The sequence below is a fragment of the Oxyura jamaicensis genome, chromosome 2, assembly GCF_011077185.1.
Source record: "Oxyura jamaicensis isolate SHBP4307 breed ruddy duck chromosome 2, BPBGC_Ojam_1.0, whole genome shotgun sequence".
Classification (NCBI taxonomy): Eukaryota; Metazoa; Chordata; class Aves; order Anseriformes; family Anatidae; genus Oxyura; species Oxyura jamaicensis.
Window position 1 is genome coordinate 112,114,972 of NC_048894.1, and position 15,678 is coordinate 112,130,649.

Genomic DNA, 15,678 nt, shown 5'->3' on the forward strand with positions numbered 1-15,678 from the left:
CCCCCCCCTTTTTTTTTTTTTTTTTTTTTTTTTTTTTTTTTTTTTTGACCAGCATCAAATTAGCTCTTTCCACTGTGAGCCAAACCCAGCTGCTGATCATTTGGTACTGCTTTCCTTTGTGCTTTAGGCTAGTCTATGCAATTAATTTTTACTAAGGTCTGTTGAGTAATTTTACTGAAGCCCACTAATTTTTACCAAAGCCCTCTGGATAATTTTATTCAGGTCTGTTCAGCAGGAAGCTGTTCTGGCTCCAGCTCTGATGGTCTAGCCAAATGCTGGATGCTGTCTTCATATCTGGGAACAGTAGCAGTGTGCTGCAAGGGCTTCTGAAGAGATCAGGGCATGCTACAGATACAGTGATACAGGCAGAAATGTGCCTGTGACCTGGGTGAGGTCTGCTCAAAACTGCTTTGATTCCTAATCAGTGTGGAATCAGTTATTTGAGCTGATGTAGTCCACATTTTTTTTTTTTTTTTTTTTAATCTCACATTGGTGTAATTCCATGAAGTTTGTAAACTTATGTAAAATCGGCAAAGTAAGTTATTTCTATTTATAGTATTTATTTATAGTATTACTAAGGAGGGAAGGAACAGGCCCTATTTACTGAAGAGTTTTTCTTAGAGGTCATTGTCTGCTGTTTGTGATGGTTTATCTGACAACCTTTTTAGAATGCGAAGATTATATTATTTGTGAGGGCACTTTTATCCTCCTTTTCCGTAACAGGTCAAACTGTAGGTATTTCAGTGTCTTGACTTCTTAAGGACCTTCCTAGCCTAATAAACCCAGTTTGTTAATTGCCATGTATGAAATAAAAGATGAATGTGGAAAATAACAGATTTTTCTCTGCCTTTTTGTTTGAATAATGCTTTTCTAGAATTATTACGAATTTTTATATATCTGTGGGAATTAAGGCAACTGAATCTTCCTTTCTGTAGTCAGGTATCTAAAAGCCATTCTGAAAACCAGGGGAGCTGGAAGTACTTCAGGGATGGAAGATCAATCCTTCCTTAAGTATGAAAATCTCAGAAAAGGTTTCAATTGTCCAGAATGTCTACTTTTGCCTCAAACAATTGCTTGACATATTGATGTATTTTCTATGTGCTCCCTTAAACAGACTGCGGATTCCTATGGTACAGGTTTAGCTACAAAAATCAAGCACTCCTTTCTGAATATCAGAATAAATTAAAAACAAAACCAAAAGACAACAAAAAGAGAACCCCCACAACCCTACATTACTTGGGATATACTATATTCCTAGTGTTGTGGATACAAAAAATATCTGTGTAGAAATGTTTTTCTGCTCCCTCTACCACCCCCTAGCCCCCCTGATATTTTACAGATACTGCAATCGATGTTGTCTTCCACCTGTAAATAAGGAGTCTAGAAGAGGTAAGAACTTCTGTCATTTACATACCAGCTGGATCTACAAAGCCACTTAAGCACTTATCTCCTATTGATTTTTATGGAGCACAGGTTCCTAAATGCTTTTGTGGATCTAGTAAGTCACATTTTCTTCTCTTTATTGAGATGAAGGCAATTATATGGACAAATTCCTTCAAAATCCAAGAATAGTTGTCATTCTAATGTATGCTTTTTGATCAGTATTTGAAAACTTGTCAGTGTATTTTCTGCTGTGCGCAGAAATATAATTACATGCTTTATAAAGTATAATCAATATTAGAACACTAAGGTAGAGAATAATTTAGATCTTTTAATTTTCCTGGTTTCCATATTAATATATTTTTTCAATATGTTTGGAAATGTTAGCAATTAAATAACATCATGACTTAGAGAGGGAAGTGGAAACAGCCTGGGTCAGGTGTTCCAGGTCCTCTTGTGCTTCCCTAGAAATAGAAAACAACCTCAAGAGGCATTTATCTGGCCCACCAGACTAGTTTTACATCTCCTTTCTACCGGTGGGGCAGTGCACAACAGCCAGAGCAGACTGGTGACTCTAGCTCATTAATTTTATCTAGAAATTGGGCTTGAAGGTTGTTTAATACCTCTGGAATACAGCTTTCTCTGCCTCTTAAGAGGCATGATTAATGCAGTTGGCTGTGTCATATCTAGAGCTCCGGTCTTGTGACTAACATCTTGTAACCACAGTAAAGCACAGCAATGAAAAATCCAGCAAGAAAAAGGGGGAAAAAAAAAAAAAGGAAAGCATGCTATCACCCACTTATTTCCTTGCTGCATTTTATGGCTGGTTTGGTTTCACAGATAAAATGCTCCATTTTTAGGAGACGCAGGGGAAATCAGACCCTGTGGGCAATTGTGGAAGAGCAGGTCTGCTCTGCTCTGCTCTGCCAGCTTGCAGTAGTCCCCTGGGGGCACTTACCGCACCTATGAATCACTGGAGGAAGCTGTTATATTAGCTTATACAAGAACAGTGCATGGAAGAACTTGCACTCAGGAGATCTGCAGCTGTTGTTATGAGGCTCTTTTAAGCAATGTCAAGAGTCAATCTACCTGGCCCTAATACACTTTGAACTTTTTACTTAAGATTGATGGGGCAAACCTAACATAAAGATGAAGAGTGTAGAATGCTATTAATTCAAAAAGGTACTACATTTAATGACATATTTAGTAAAATATACTGTCACTGGTTTCAGAATTAAAAAAAAAAAAGCAAAAACAAAAACAAAACACAACCTCTAACATGCAGGTCATTCTGTCTATGAGATAAGGTTTATATGTAGAGGTGTCTTGGTTGTTCCTGGAACACCATCAAAATCTTTTCTACCCATAAATACCAGCCTTTAGATTGATCCAGGGCAGGGCCAGTTATAAAAAATGCTGTTTGCTATTAACAAACTCAGTGCACTAATAAGATTAGGGAACTCTAGGAGTTGGCCATGAATACACAATTATATGATTTCAGCAGAGGCAATATATGCTCTAATATTAAGAAGGTACCATGGGATTTAAGAACCTGTGCTATCTGAAAAGAAAATCAGATTTAAAATATATTAGACTGAAGGTAAATTGAAGTCAGCTGCTACCACTAATCATTAATCTGTATTTTTGAGGTACAAAACAAACTCACCCATTTTGCACTCCAGGGCAAATCCTGAGTTATTTAAAAACAACAACAACAAGAAACACCATAAAACTTGCCAGTATTCAACAGAGAAGAGTTGCCATAGGATGTAAGACCTCTGACCCTGCATCAGGCCCAGCCATTTCTAAATCATACAAAAATGTGATTACTTCAATCCTCCCTTATGACTAAAACTTCACATTTACTTCTCAAAATGGATCTTTTGTGTTCCTTCCCTCCCATCTATTCTTACTGATTGAATAGGACTAGAAGTGCCAGCCAGTCTACAGAAGGGATGGGGCAAAACTCTAGCACTTCAAAGTCCAAGGGCCTTGGAGGCAGCATACTCCCTCAGCAGCCCTGCCTGTCTTACAGATTGCCCACGGGAGACATCCTGCACCCATCAATAGAACACTTTGTGTCAGCCCTGCTCCTCCCAGCCTCACCCCTTCCTCCGTTCAGTTAATGAGGGAGCCCATTGCAACAGTGGAGACAGAGAGATGCTATGCCTGGAGGCTGCTGCTCTGAATAATGCCCATTTAAACTGGTGCGCTAGTGCTTCTGCTTTTCATTAATTTTACTTCTTCTGCATGTATGGCTTTCCCTTAATGCTAAAAATGTAGGGGCCTACAGCAGTCAGTTATCTGTATGTATTCTGTAAGCAAGGTGAAAAAGGTGAGCCTATAGAGTTTTCCTTTATGGGTGCTGTTCAGGAAAAAAAGGGGGAAATCGATGAGTACTGAAAGTATCATAAAATTAAATCTTCTGACACACACAAGTCTGTGTTTACTTATGCTCATTTAACCTGTTAAATGGGCTATTACCAGGCCGTAACTTTTTAAAATGTCTCTGCCTGACCAGCCCTTACCATACTACGATCTTAACACCTCTAGAAAATGTAAGGATGCAAAGAGATTTAAAGTTCATTTGTAACAGGCTTTCCATGAATAACAGTGCTCTGCATATTTATAAATATGCCTTTCATTCTTGGAAATATGAATGTGGATATCTTCCTCTTTCTCACCACTTGCCCCCTTGTTAACAGAGCAGCATATAGTTGTCAGCTCCTGTAGACTGCTCCAACAGCTACAGACTGAAAGTTGGAGTCAAACAGAAAACACAGTTGTTGACAACTGTGAAACAACACAAATCTTCCTGTCTACTTTGGAGACCAAATTGCACTTGGGGTCACATCCTAAAGAGATGCTTGATTATCCTGCTATCCATGCACCTTATTATTTTCTATGGTGAAAGACCATGAGGAAGAATAGGGAAGATGTTTTGAAGGACACTGAAAAAAGAAAGTGAGAAGAAGGTAGCAACAGAGCTACTTAGAGGTTACATGTTGCAGGGACTTTCTGTGCAATCCAGGAAGCTTTTCTTGGCATTTGTACAAGCTTTGGTTTCATGAGACATAGTCCCACTTTGTCTACATGTTTGCATCTCTGTTGTCCTTACATACCCCAGCTTATCAGCTTTATCTATTTTCCTTAGGAAAAAAAAATGAAATAAAACCTAAATCAAAGGAAAAAAGAGGAGAACTTCTATCAGTGCATAAAATGCTTCAGGCAGATTTTCGTCTGGAAAAATATTAAGGAATGAAAGGGAATGCATAAGTGAGGTTCTATGAACAACAATAAAATGTAGCGATGAGAAAGTACATATAAAAAAGAGCTGAGCATCAGCAGAAAGCCCCCAGGTTGCTCCAACAGCACACAAATGTCCAGCCTGACATTCTGAATGCCCAAAGACATTTGTATCTTTCTCTTCCTCAGTGCACTGTGGGTAGCATTCTTTAACTGTTACCCTAATAAATGGTTTAGGGAAAACTCCCTCATATTTTCCATTGATATGCAAAACATTTCCTTAGAGAAAATAAACAAAACAAGCATGAATAAGAGGTTCAAGTATGGGATTCCTTACAAATGAAAATCTGGGCCAAGACTCAGATAAATTCAAAAAACTATATATCAGAAACAAAAAAACAAACACACACACACAAAACAAACAAAACAACAACAACAACAAAAAAAAAAAAACAACACTCCAAAACCTGACACCTCTGAAACAAATGACATGATGTAGAAAACAGCGGTAAAACTTATCATTATTTCATTACATTACTGGCTCCATAAAGGACCCATCAACATCATGGCTGAACAACTTCACCATGCCAGTCAAACAGTTGCTTTACAGAACTTCCTTCCAGCTTGATGTTGCTCATTCTGTTCCACAAATTAAGACTGGAAGAATAGGTCTGAGGTTCAGTCTCTTTTCCCTGTTTAAGGTTATAAGGGAGCATTTATCCCTTGCGTTGCTTATCTGCTTCAGCAATCATTTTAAATTATAAGCAGGGAGAGGAAAAAAAGAAGCAGAAAGAGATGATTCTAACTATAAACTCTAAACCCTGTCAAAGGCAAGAAACTGGCCTGGGCAAAAATAAAGACTTGCTCTGATTACTTTCTTCATGGGGTGAAAAGGGCCAAGCTGTGGCCCTTAAGTCTCTTCCTTTCTCTTGTCTGGTATCTTTGTCTGTAATTGTTCTGTGCTGCTAGGCTGGCCTTGGCTTCTTGCCTGTGGCAAAGCTGTGAGAAGGCTTGTGTTTATCCCCTTTGAACTTGGTAACCTAAGTCCCCAGTTTCACTGTAACTGAGGGCCATCTTCAGATACTGCTGACATGGTCCTTCTCTCCGTCCTTTTGTGACCCTTCTTTTGTGGTGAGATATTGGCAGAACAGAACCAGCTTGGCTTTAGCTGCTGCTGGAACCCACCCTGTGCATGAGACCCACCTTCTACACTAATGAAAGGGCCCTACTCACACAACAGTAATGTTTTCTGCTGTGGCACCAGCTACAGTGTGCTAAGCCTTTGTTCTTCAGTGCTGGGATGTTGGCATCTTTTCTATGGGGTACAGGGTGCTTGTGGTGCTTGGTCTCTGAGTCACTGGGGACCAAGTACTTACTACAGAGCAGTAGACTGACTAAACTGGACTCAGTGATGTGACAGTGTACCCCTCCAGACCCACACTACCCTTGGAGAAATGTGGAAAATCATATCCTTTACATATCAAGAATCAATATGACTCCTATCAAGGTTAATGGTAAAGATGCAGTTTATTTAAGTGGAAACAAGATCAGGTCCCGGGTGGCTACAATTAGAGCTTGGTGCAGGAAAAGACATTGAAGATTAAGAAGGTGGTTGTGGTTACATGCATATTTTTCCACTGTCGTGATGACTAAAACAGCCCTGCAGTCACTTCTTCTTGCCCTCTTGGTTACGCAGACCTCAGAGCAGGTTTATATACACTAAGTATTTTCCTAGATGGAAAACAAGCATTTTTAGTGGAGGTTAATTTTCAGGTGGATCAGATCTGTCATGTAGTCCATTCTGTACTCCCACAAATGCTTTCCAGACTTGATGTGGTGATGGGGAGCAAGGCCACAGAAGCTGGGGGTTCCCTAAACTGCTTTTAACACCATCTCACATCTCACTTTTCTTTATTTTCATTATACTCTTCTTCCCATTCACAGGAATCAGCTGTAAGAAGAAAAAAATCATCTATTCTTTTCATTGATGGCTTCATGGTCTTGTCCTTTCCCATCTTTTAGAGCTGGTGACCAGTTGTGCTGAGGGCAAGTTCTGGGAGATGGAGTGGTGAAACTCGTTCCCCAGCTGAAAGTAAGAAAGTTTGCTAAAATCCTCATAAGTATTTAGACATAATGTGCATTAGATACTAGGGTGAATTGCTGTTGCTTAACAACCCACAGCTTATCACTTAACGTACAGGAGCTGCCAATGTGCATGCCCTTAGGCAAATATCAAGTGAACTGACTTAGGACTCTTGCCTCAAATTTCCTGGGACAGATCACTATGCTGATGTATGGTGACCTGACTTTTTATCTGAGCCCTTAGTCCAATATGAAACACATGAATATTTTAAAGGATCTAGTCCTAAATATTAAGGCATTACTCTATATGTAATCAAACCACTATATTATGATATTCCCTTTTGGGAAATGGTAGGCTGCAGCTTATCTTGTCTTCCAGTTTATTTGCATTCTAGCTTTTCTCCTTTTGCCCCAAAACATTACTGTTTCCTATACTTACCTTTAAAAGTGTCGTTAATTTCATGGCTCTGCTGCCAGCTGCCGTTGCTGTTGTTGGTCTCTCTTTCCAGCTCCTCTGACTCAGCGTTTTGTGAAACCACACTTGGCAGGAAACATGCTTTTAGAGGGACCAACTGTAATTTAGACAAAAAGGCCATTAGCTGTACTCAGCAGCATTGGCAAGACTACCATTGTGCTGCTGTCTTAAGGCAGACCATGACCAGGAAGAAATACATCATCTGTGTTTACTAAATTTTGGATAGATGGCTTTTGAAAACTTAACCCTGCTTCATTTGAAGGATTTTGGTAAAACAGATTACAGGCTCTGGTGAGTAATCCTGCTCCAGGGCACTAAATGGTTAACATCTAATGTGGCTGGTCCCAAAAACATACAGATGTTTCTGTGGGCACTTCAAAAGAATGTGGCATTTTCTAAACTGGGAAGATCATAGTATATGACACCAAAATCAGGATGGTCTTTAACTCCTGTCCTTGTATTCTGGAGGCTGAATTCCATCCAGAACTGCCTGTTTTCTTATTTAGGACAGAATTACTTTTTTCTCTATGGCCAGTGAGCCACACATTCTGCTTGCATCTCCTCTTCTGGATGTCAGACAGAGGAAAAGAACAGAGGCAGTTTGGGGTGATATATTTACTCCTCGTCAAGGGAAGATATTTCTATTAAAAGAGTAGAACTCTTGCCTGATGCAGTCAAGGTCTCTTGGAGTTGTCAAGGTAGATACTCTTCTTAAATATATGGCTTCTGACAAAACAAACAAGTTTTCCATGGGAACAGAGCAGTCAAAAAGACTATTTAGCCTTTATTTTAGGCAGAATGTACAGTGCTAAGGACAGGTCAAGGATAATGAGCTGTGATTGTAAGAATCATGTAAGAGAAAAAGATGTACCAATGTGTCATTTCAATCACAAGACAGCAAGTCAGGAAAAGATTTTTCTTCTGCCTTGTCGGGGAGAAATCTGTCTCCTCCTGCAGCACCGTTGTCACCCCGCAGCTGATAACTGGTGGGTTTTCCTCCCAAGTCTGGTCAGCTTGAGAAGGGGAAGAGACAACATAGATTTGATCTGCAGTAAAGTGCAAGACCACAGACTGGGCATTGCACAGTGGTGAGATGAAAGCCATCAGCAATTTAAAATAATGTTCATGACAGTGATTGAAGATGACTTTTTTTCTTTTTGCCTTTGTTTAAGGAGCAAAAGATGTATACAATTTCTTAGACTCAGAATGTACACAAGACAAATAACTGGATAGCTATGGGGAAATACATAATAATCTCTGTCTCTGCTTGAAAGGTTAATTATCAAATGACTAAAGCATAGTTGTTTAGGGTTATCATAACAAGAACCTGCTAAATTTGATGCTATTTTTTATTTGGGCAATTATGCCAATGTTTACTAAGTATGCAAAGAGAAGAGTAACTTCTAAATATAATGTATATAAACTTACCAATGTGTAAATGATATTTTAAATATCTGTTTGACAAAAAAGGGTGTATAGAAATGAGCAAATGTAAATGAACACACATTTTTTCATGAACAATATATATATTCTCTTGTTGGAAAATTTGAACCTAGTGGCTAAATATATTTTGAGAAAAACTTAGTTTTTTTTCCCATCTTTTTTCCAGGAAAGAAGAAGGAAGCACCAGCAGGTGTGTCTTGGCAGCACAAACAAAAATAAATAAAAAAATAAAAACTATGCAACAAGGTAAAACACCTTGATCTCAGTGGTAAAATTATGCTCAGCAGTTGAAGACTGCTCCCAGGACTGTTCTGCAGATCCTATGGACTTTGTAATTGATTAATTTGAATAGAAATTTATATGGTATTGTCAAGTCTGACAACCTGAGAATTCATCTTTTTTAAACAACTCTTCAGGGCTGCTAACCTGTTTGTGATATATATCCTCTTTTCAAGTAAAACTCCAGTTATTTTAAAATAGAACAAATCTAAAAGCACTCTGACAATCAACAGATCTGATTACAAATTTAATGGCCTGATTCACCCCTGCTCTGCTTCAATTTTGGAGCACTGTGAATCCAGTGCTTTTTATCTCCTCACTCCAGACACAATCTGGACTAACACAGCAAGGAGCAAGTTTCTGGGAGCTTTTTTTTTTTTTTTTTTTGAGAGCAGCTGTCTTTTAGGTTTGTGATCTTTTCTCAAAGCATGACCATAATGATCATGAAGACTTGGTGAATTTATTAATACCACCTGATTAAATCTTTCTTAGACTCCTTTTGGAAATAATTAGTTCAAGAACACAGATTTAGATCTCCTCTACCATGTATTCTCCATATGTAGAGTGAACAATGCAAGTATTTTGTTCCTGTGTTGAACTTGAAAAAGATATATTAAAATATGTAGTGAAAACCACTAAAACCAGCAGGTAAAATCTGAGATTTCTTATTCCAGGTGCTACACTTTAAAATGGCTCATCTAATAGAACTCATCTTCCCTTGCAGTCCCAGGAATGAATGTGTGGCCCTGGCTTGACAGTTAAGTGGTATTTTGAGGGAGTCAAAAGTGGTTATATGATGTCACCTGTAAACAAGGTTTTATTGATAAAAAACTCCTGAGATGAAGGAGACAGTATTTCAGTTGTAGCATGAGATATTTCAGGAAAGAGGTGCAGTTTATGTGCAGTTTATGATATCTCCAATGCAAACAGATCTAAAAGATGAACATTTGGCTCAGAATAAACCCAAGCTGAACTGAAGTGGTCAGCTATGCTAATGATCATTTGTGGCATCTGCTTATTATTAGAAATGATTTTCTTGTTTAAATATTACCAAAATGCTCCTCTTCTTCTTTCTTTTCTTTTTTGTATGATAGTGTTTGCAACAGAAATCATTAAGTTAATCCTTGATAATCCAAGAAAAAAGTGGAGGCAGGTCCTTTTGCATGTGTTTAGAAAAATGAGAGATGATTGCACAATGAAAGCTCCTCATTTTCTACACAAATTCTAACAAATACTATATAAAGTATAACTCATAAATGTTCATGGCACACAATTGGGCTACTCCTGGAAATTGCATGGTTTGGGTGCAGCAAATACTGGCAATTGTAGCATGATTAGATGCAAAGGAAAGAGAATTTCTTATGACATTTCAAAGCTTCTTATAAAACAGTATCTTCACCTATAATTGCCAGCCAAGACATTTCCACATGGCCATGGATTGTTATTTAAAAGGCTTATAAAGGCTTTTTCCTTAAAAATAATGATGAAATTAAACACTGTCATTTAAAATCTCCTAAAAACACACTCCTTATCTTCTCCCATTCATGCAGCAGTTCCTGGCTTAGGGAAGTGAAGAGGATGTGCATGATTAGCTAATGTTGGATGATATCCTAATTGACACTGTGTAGAGATTAAGACACTAGGATATTTCTAAGTGTATTTTAGTGCTATATAAAGGTGCTGAAATGACAGCTGTGGAGACTGAAGTCTCCTCTTTACCCAGCAGTGGACAGAAGATAGGATCATTCAGTCTTTGCTCCAAAGACAAAGACTGTTCTTTGTCTATCTACAGATGACATTCAGAATGCAAGTTTGCAGTTGGGATTTCCAGCGACACCTTAATTAGATTAGAGGTGGAAGACCACTGATATCTTTCACGTAGGATCTGCAGCGTCAATAGCTTTTGCTCACTTGAATTCTTTACCTAGTAATCTACAGGCGGAGACTCATATTGTGTTAAACAACTGCATCTTTAAAATTATTTATTTATTTATTTATTTATTAGCTGAAAATGTACCTTATAACATGCAAATACTTGAAGACAGATTTTGGCGTGAAAGTGTATTTGAGAGGAGACTGGAAACAGCTTCCATAAGTGAAGAAGCTGATTTACATTCAAGCAGACTTTTCCTTCAGAAAGGAAGTTTACCTGGGGTAACTGCTGGGTGGGAATGTCCTTTGAAATAATGTTAATTGTACCTTGGTTCAAAGAGCTCTTTGAAATTCCTGTAATGCAATTATGCTAAGTCAGAGGAAGTTAAAGGATTGTGTATTGGCAAAAATGCAGTTAGAATCTGAGTTGAAGTCATGTGTCAAAAGTGCTATTGATGATAACATTGACACCTGCCTCTGATAACTTCAAAGTCTGTTCTCTCAGTATGAACTTAAGTTCACTGAGCTCAGCTAGCAAAAGGACAAACCAAGACAGAGACACCAGTCCAAACCTTCAAGAAGTGCAAACGGAGCTATGCCACTTAACAACAGTACATCAAAACCGAGCTCTCTGCCTTTTAACATAGCGAATACAATGACTGCGCTCTACCAAACGAAGCCCAACATTTGTACACCTACAGCTGTTAGTCATAGACAGAAAGGGATCTCTGTGACTATCTGCTTTCACCACACTGGTGGAAAAAAAAAAAAAAAAAAAAAAAAAAAAAGTGCTCTGTGGCTCTGTGTGAGTTACTGAGGAAAGAGTGTAAAAGACAGCTGCCACATTGGTTTCTGAAAGCACTGAGGTTCTAAGTGTTTCTGATGTCTTCTGGGCTTGAGTTTTACCCTTGTGGGGGGCCGTGTTCAGATGGAGTGAGGGCAGGAGATTTTTCATCTCTCCCACAAAGTCAAAAATGTTGAATGAAGTCTGAACTGATGAACAAACCCAGAACTTAACCTTTGGGACTAAGACTCATTACTGTCTGTATCACCCAGTGTTTCTTAAGTTACTATTCAACAAATATGTTTACATATTTTGAGTCTGCTTTGATCATTTCTCTCTTTTTAAACATCAACCTGATATTTTATTTAATTGCTGCTCTGTTCTGCCGAGTTCTGTGAAATGGCACACTAGAACTGAGGAAGTCCAAGCACCTCTTAAGAAGACACCCCTTGCTTGGGTTTGGTTGTGTATTTGCTGTAAGATCATGTGTAGTAAGAGTGACTTAGTAGGAGCCCAAAGAATGGGATCCAGGTGCTATTAACCTTTTAGGGGATTCAAGATTAAAAAAACAGTTGCAGAAGGATTAGAATTTTCTGCTCAAAGCACTTCTGATTATATGTTTCAAAGTCTGCCCAGCCACTGAGGCTCTGCCTTTGATTCTGGTCCCTTGGTTTCCCTCTCTGGGCACCAGCTGAAATATGCAGTGGTATCCACCTCAGTCACAGGCACGTTCCTTTTTGGAGACAGTTAGGAAAGGGATGCAGCAGCCAGGTTCTTCCCTACTTTGGAGTTCACATGCAAGTGAGGCACCTAAAGAGAACTAGGAACTACAAGTTCTTCTGGCTTCCTTAGCAGAGATGCAGCCACCTGGAGCCCTCAAATGCTATGGGAGCTGAGTCCTCACTGTTTAGTTTTGTGGTCTGCTATTACCAGTCTCCTCAGCATTGAATTCTGTCCACAGCACCACTTAAGAGGAGGAGATGTAGTCTTCATATTATAAAATAGTGGTGGATTTTAGATTTCAGAATTTTACAAGGGAAAATGCACATCCCAGTCCAACAGTCGATACTCCAGAGGTGCTTTTGTTCTGCTGTTCAAATGAATTCTAAGTGAAAAATCTTATATAAGTGTGCTGAAAAGGAGAAAAAACATCCCAAATGTGGTTAGAGTGGAACTGAAAAATATGGATTCAGAGAATCCTGATGACAAAAATAGATTATTATTATTATTATTATTTTTCATTTAGTGCACTGAATTTAATCCTTGTGCTCATAGTATACTTTATTTAGAATCACTGCAGAATTTCTCCTCTGATTTTTCTCCCTGAAATTAGCCTGTAGTGCCATGCTTAAGACTTCACAGGAGCCTAAAGGTATTTGACTTAATTTACATCTATGAGTTTTGTTCTTTGTTCATTTATTTTAATCATTATTGGTTTTCTCTCCCCTTGACTATCCTAAGATTTTTCTTCTGATACATCATCAGTTATTATTATTTAAACTGTTCTCCACTGAATTCAGGTTCCCTAAAATTTCAAGTACAGCAATTTCTTTTGAGAATGAGTATCATTAAATGAAACTGTTGAATTAAACTATCTCAGAAGCAAAATGTGCAGCAATAATTTTACATAAAGAAAATACATTTTTTCTTTACATAAGAAAAAAAAAATAGAATGTTTTGGGTCGGAAGGGATCTTAAAGCTCATTTAATTCCAGCCCCCTTGCCATGGGCAGGGACACCTCCCACCAGACCAGGTTGCCTACAGCCCCATCCAGCCTGGCCTTGAACACTTCCAGGGAGGGGGCATCCACAGCTTCTCTGGGCAACCTGTGCCAGTGCTCCACTATCCTCATAGTAAAGAATTTCTTCCTTATATCTAACCTCACTGTACCATTTTTTATTTTAAAAACATTCCCCCTTGTCCTACCACTACATCCTCTGACAGAGTCCCTCCCCAGCTTTTCTGTAGGTCCCCTTCAAGTACTGGAAGGCCTCTATTAAGTCTCCCCAGATCCTTCTCTTCTCCAGGCTGAACAAGCCCAAATCCCTTAGACTGTTTTCATAGGAGAGGTGCTCCAGCCCTTTTATCATTTTCATGGCCCTCCCCTGGCCTCATTCTAATAGGTCCATGTCGTTCTTGTGCTTGGGGCCTCAGAGCTGAATGCAGCACTCCAGGTGGGGTCTCATGAGAGCAGAGCAGAGGGGGATGATCACCTTCCTCAACCTGCTGGCCACTCTTCTTTTGATGCAGCCCAGGATAGAGTTGGCCTTCTGTGCTGCAATTGCACTTTGTGGGCTCATGTTGAGTTTCTCATCAACCAACCCCACAGGTTCTTCTCCTCAGGGCTGTTTTCAATCCATTCTCTGCCCAGCCTGTATCTGTGCTTTGGATTGATGCAGGACCTTGCTTTTGGTCTTGTTGAACATCACGAGGTTCACACAGGCCCACCTCTCAAGCCAATAGAATGCCATATTCCGCAAGTTGAAGATTATATATACATTTGTATACATAGTTATCACTTCTCTCCATGCAGTTACATTAGTATTGTTAGATATTGTATAGTTTTACATTTTGATTTCAACTGTAGCCAAGAAAGCATGCCTTCAGATGGGTCTCTATCAGCTAAAATTATGGTCCTAGATAAGTACATACAACTTCTAAATTAGTATTAATGACACCCAGAAATAGATTGTTATGTTGAAATAACAGAACTCCAAAGAGTTCTTCAGCTTGTCCATTATTAAGCTAGATCTTAGCTAGCATATATGTGATAGTATGAAGCTGAACAGCGTGAATATCCAAAGGGTTAGTGACAACTCCAATTAGAGAATGATGGTCTGCATATACTATAATGCAGCTCCTAACATTTTATAAACATTGGATAAAGTAAAAAAGGAATTTCTGAGTCATTGTACCAGGTCCCCATAAGATGGTGCTTTTCATGGACCATGAGATCATGGAATGCATTTTAAAAATTGTCCAAATTCCAGCTTAAAATTGTTCATTTATTTAACTTTTTTTTTATTATTAGAAGGCTACTTCAGCCTGGCACGCCTACAAAGTTAAAAAAACTTGTCTTTTAAAATTTAATCTATCATCAGTGAGTCACAGCTATTCTGTCATGTCTGGCATTGTAATGGAATGCAGTTGCAGCTCACCTCTTCCCCAAGGAAGGCAACTAAGGCTCCCCATGCAGATGGATGAAAACCTTCTCAGCCTTGCTAGAACAGAGCAAACACAAAAAGTTCTGCTTGCTGCCAGATAATCTCTCTAATCCATCTATTGGATCTCACTTTGCATGAGATGAATCAGATCTTTGATGGCAAAGAAAAGCCTTGTCTGTATTGGTCTGATTGATGATCTCCTTTCAGAAACTAGAGGGGTGTTTAATGCTTTTGCATACCAAACTATGAATATGAGACAGCTTTCTAGATACCTTGCTGTTTTTGAGTTTAAAGACAGTGGTGGGTATGGCTGCCTTGCAGAAAGTAGATTTCAAAAAGGTAAAGATCAGATTGTAAGCATTTTACTACATATTTTGCTACAAACATTACATTTGCAAGTTCCGCTCAGGCAAATCATAAAATTGTAGTAACACATTACAGCCATAGTGGATTACTTGTTGTAGGTTTTTTTTAAATTCCCTGTGCTTTAACTTAAACTATGACTCCTGAGATAGGGGGGGTCTATTTATTTTATTTTATTTTATTTTATTTTATTTTATTTTATTTTATTTTATTTTATTTTATTTTATTTTATTGTTTTTAAATTGGTGAACCAGCATTACCAATATTTTTTGTAAACTGCATGCAGAGTAATATCCTGTGAACAGAAGGTGCATCTGAGAGTACTTCAACACTGGCAATCAAATGTTTGACCAACATTACTTCACTGAGGATAGAGAGTTCAACAGTAGCTGACTTGCAATATTTCTGAAAGACCGTTTTAGTCTGAGTGGCAGGTGTGACACTTCTTGCTTTTAAACCACACTGCTAGGTTGTTGGAGTAAGAGATATTATAAACGAAGCATTTACTTCTCTGGATTCCTTGGATTTCTTTGCTGCTGTTTATAATGGGATAACCTGGTGCTCAGATAATGTGAAAGACCTTTTTCAG

At 38.6% G+C, this 15,678-nt stretch overlaps 1 long non-coding RNA gene across 3 annotated transcripts in view; it reads left to right on the top strand.

The window, feature by feature from the left end:
* Positions 1 to 15,678, top strand: part of LOC118161297 — a 141,231-nt gene that overhangs the window by 75,970 nt on the left and 49,583 nt on the right. The window lies entirely within an intron of this gene.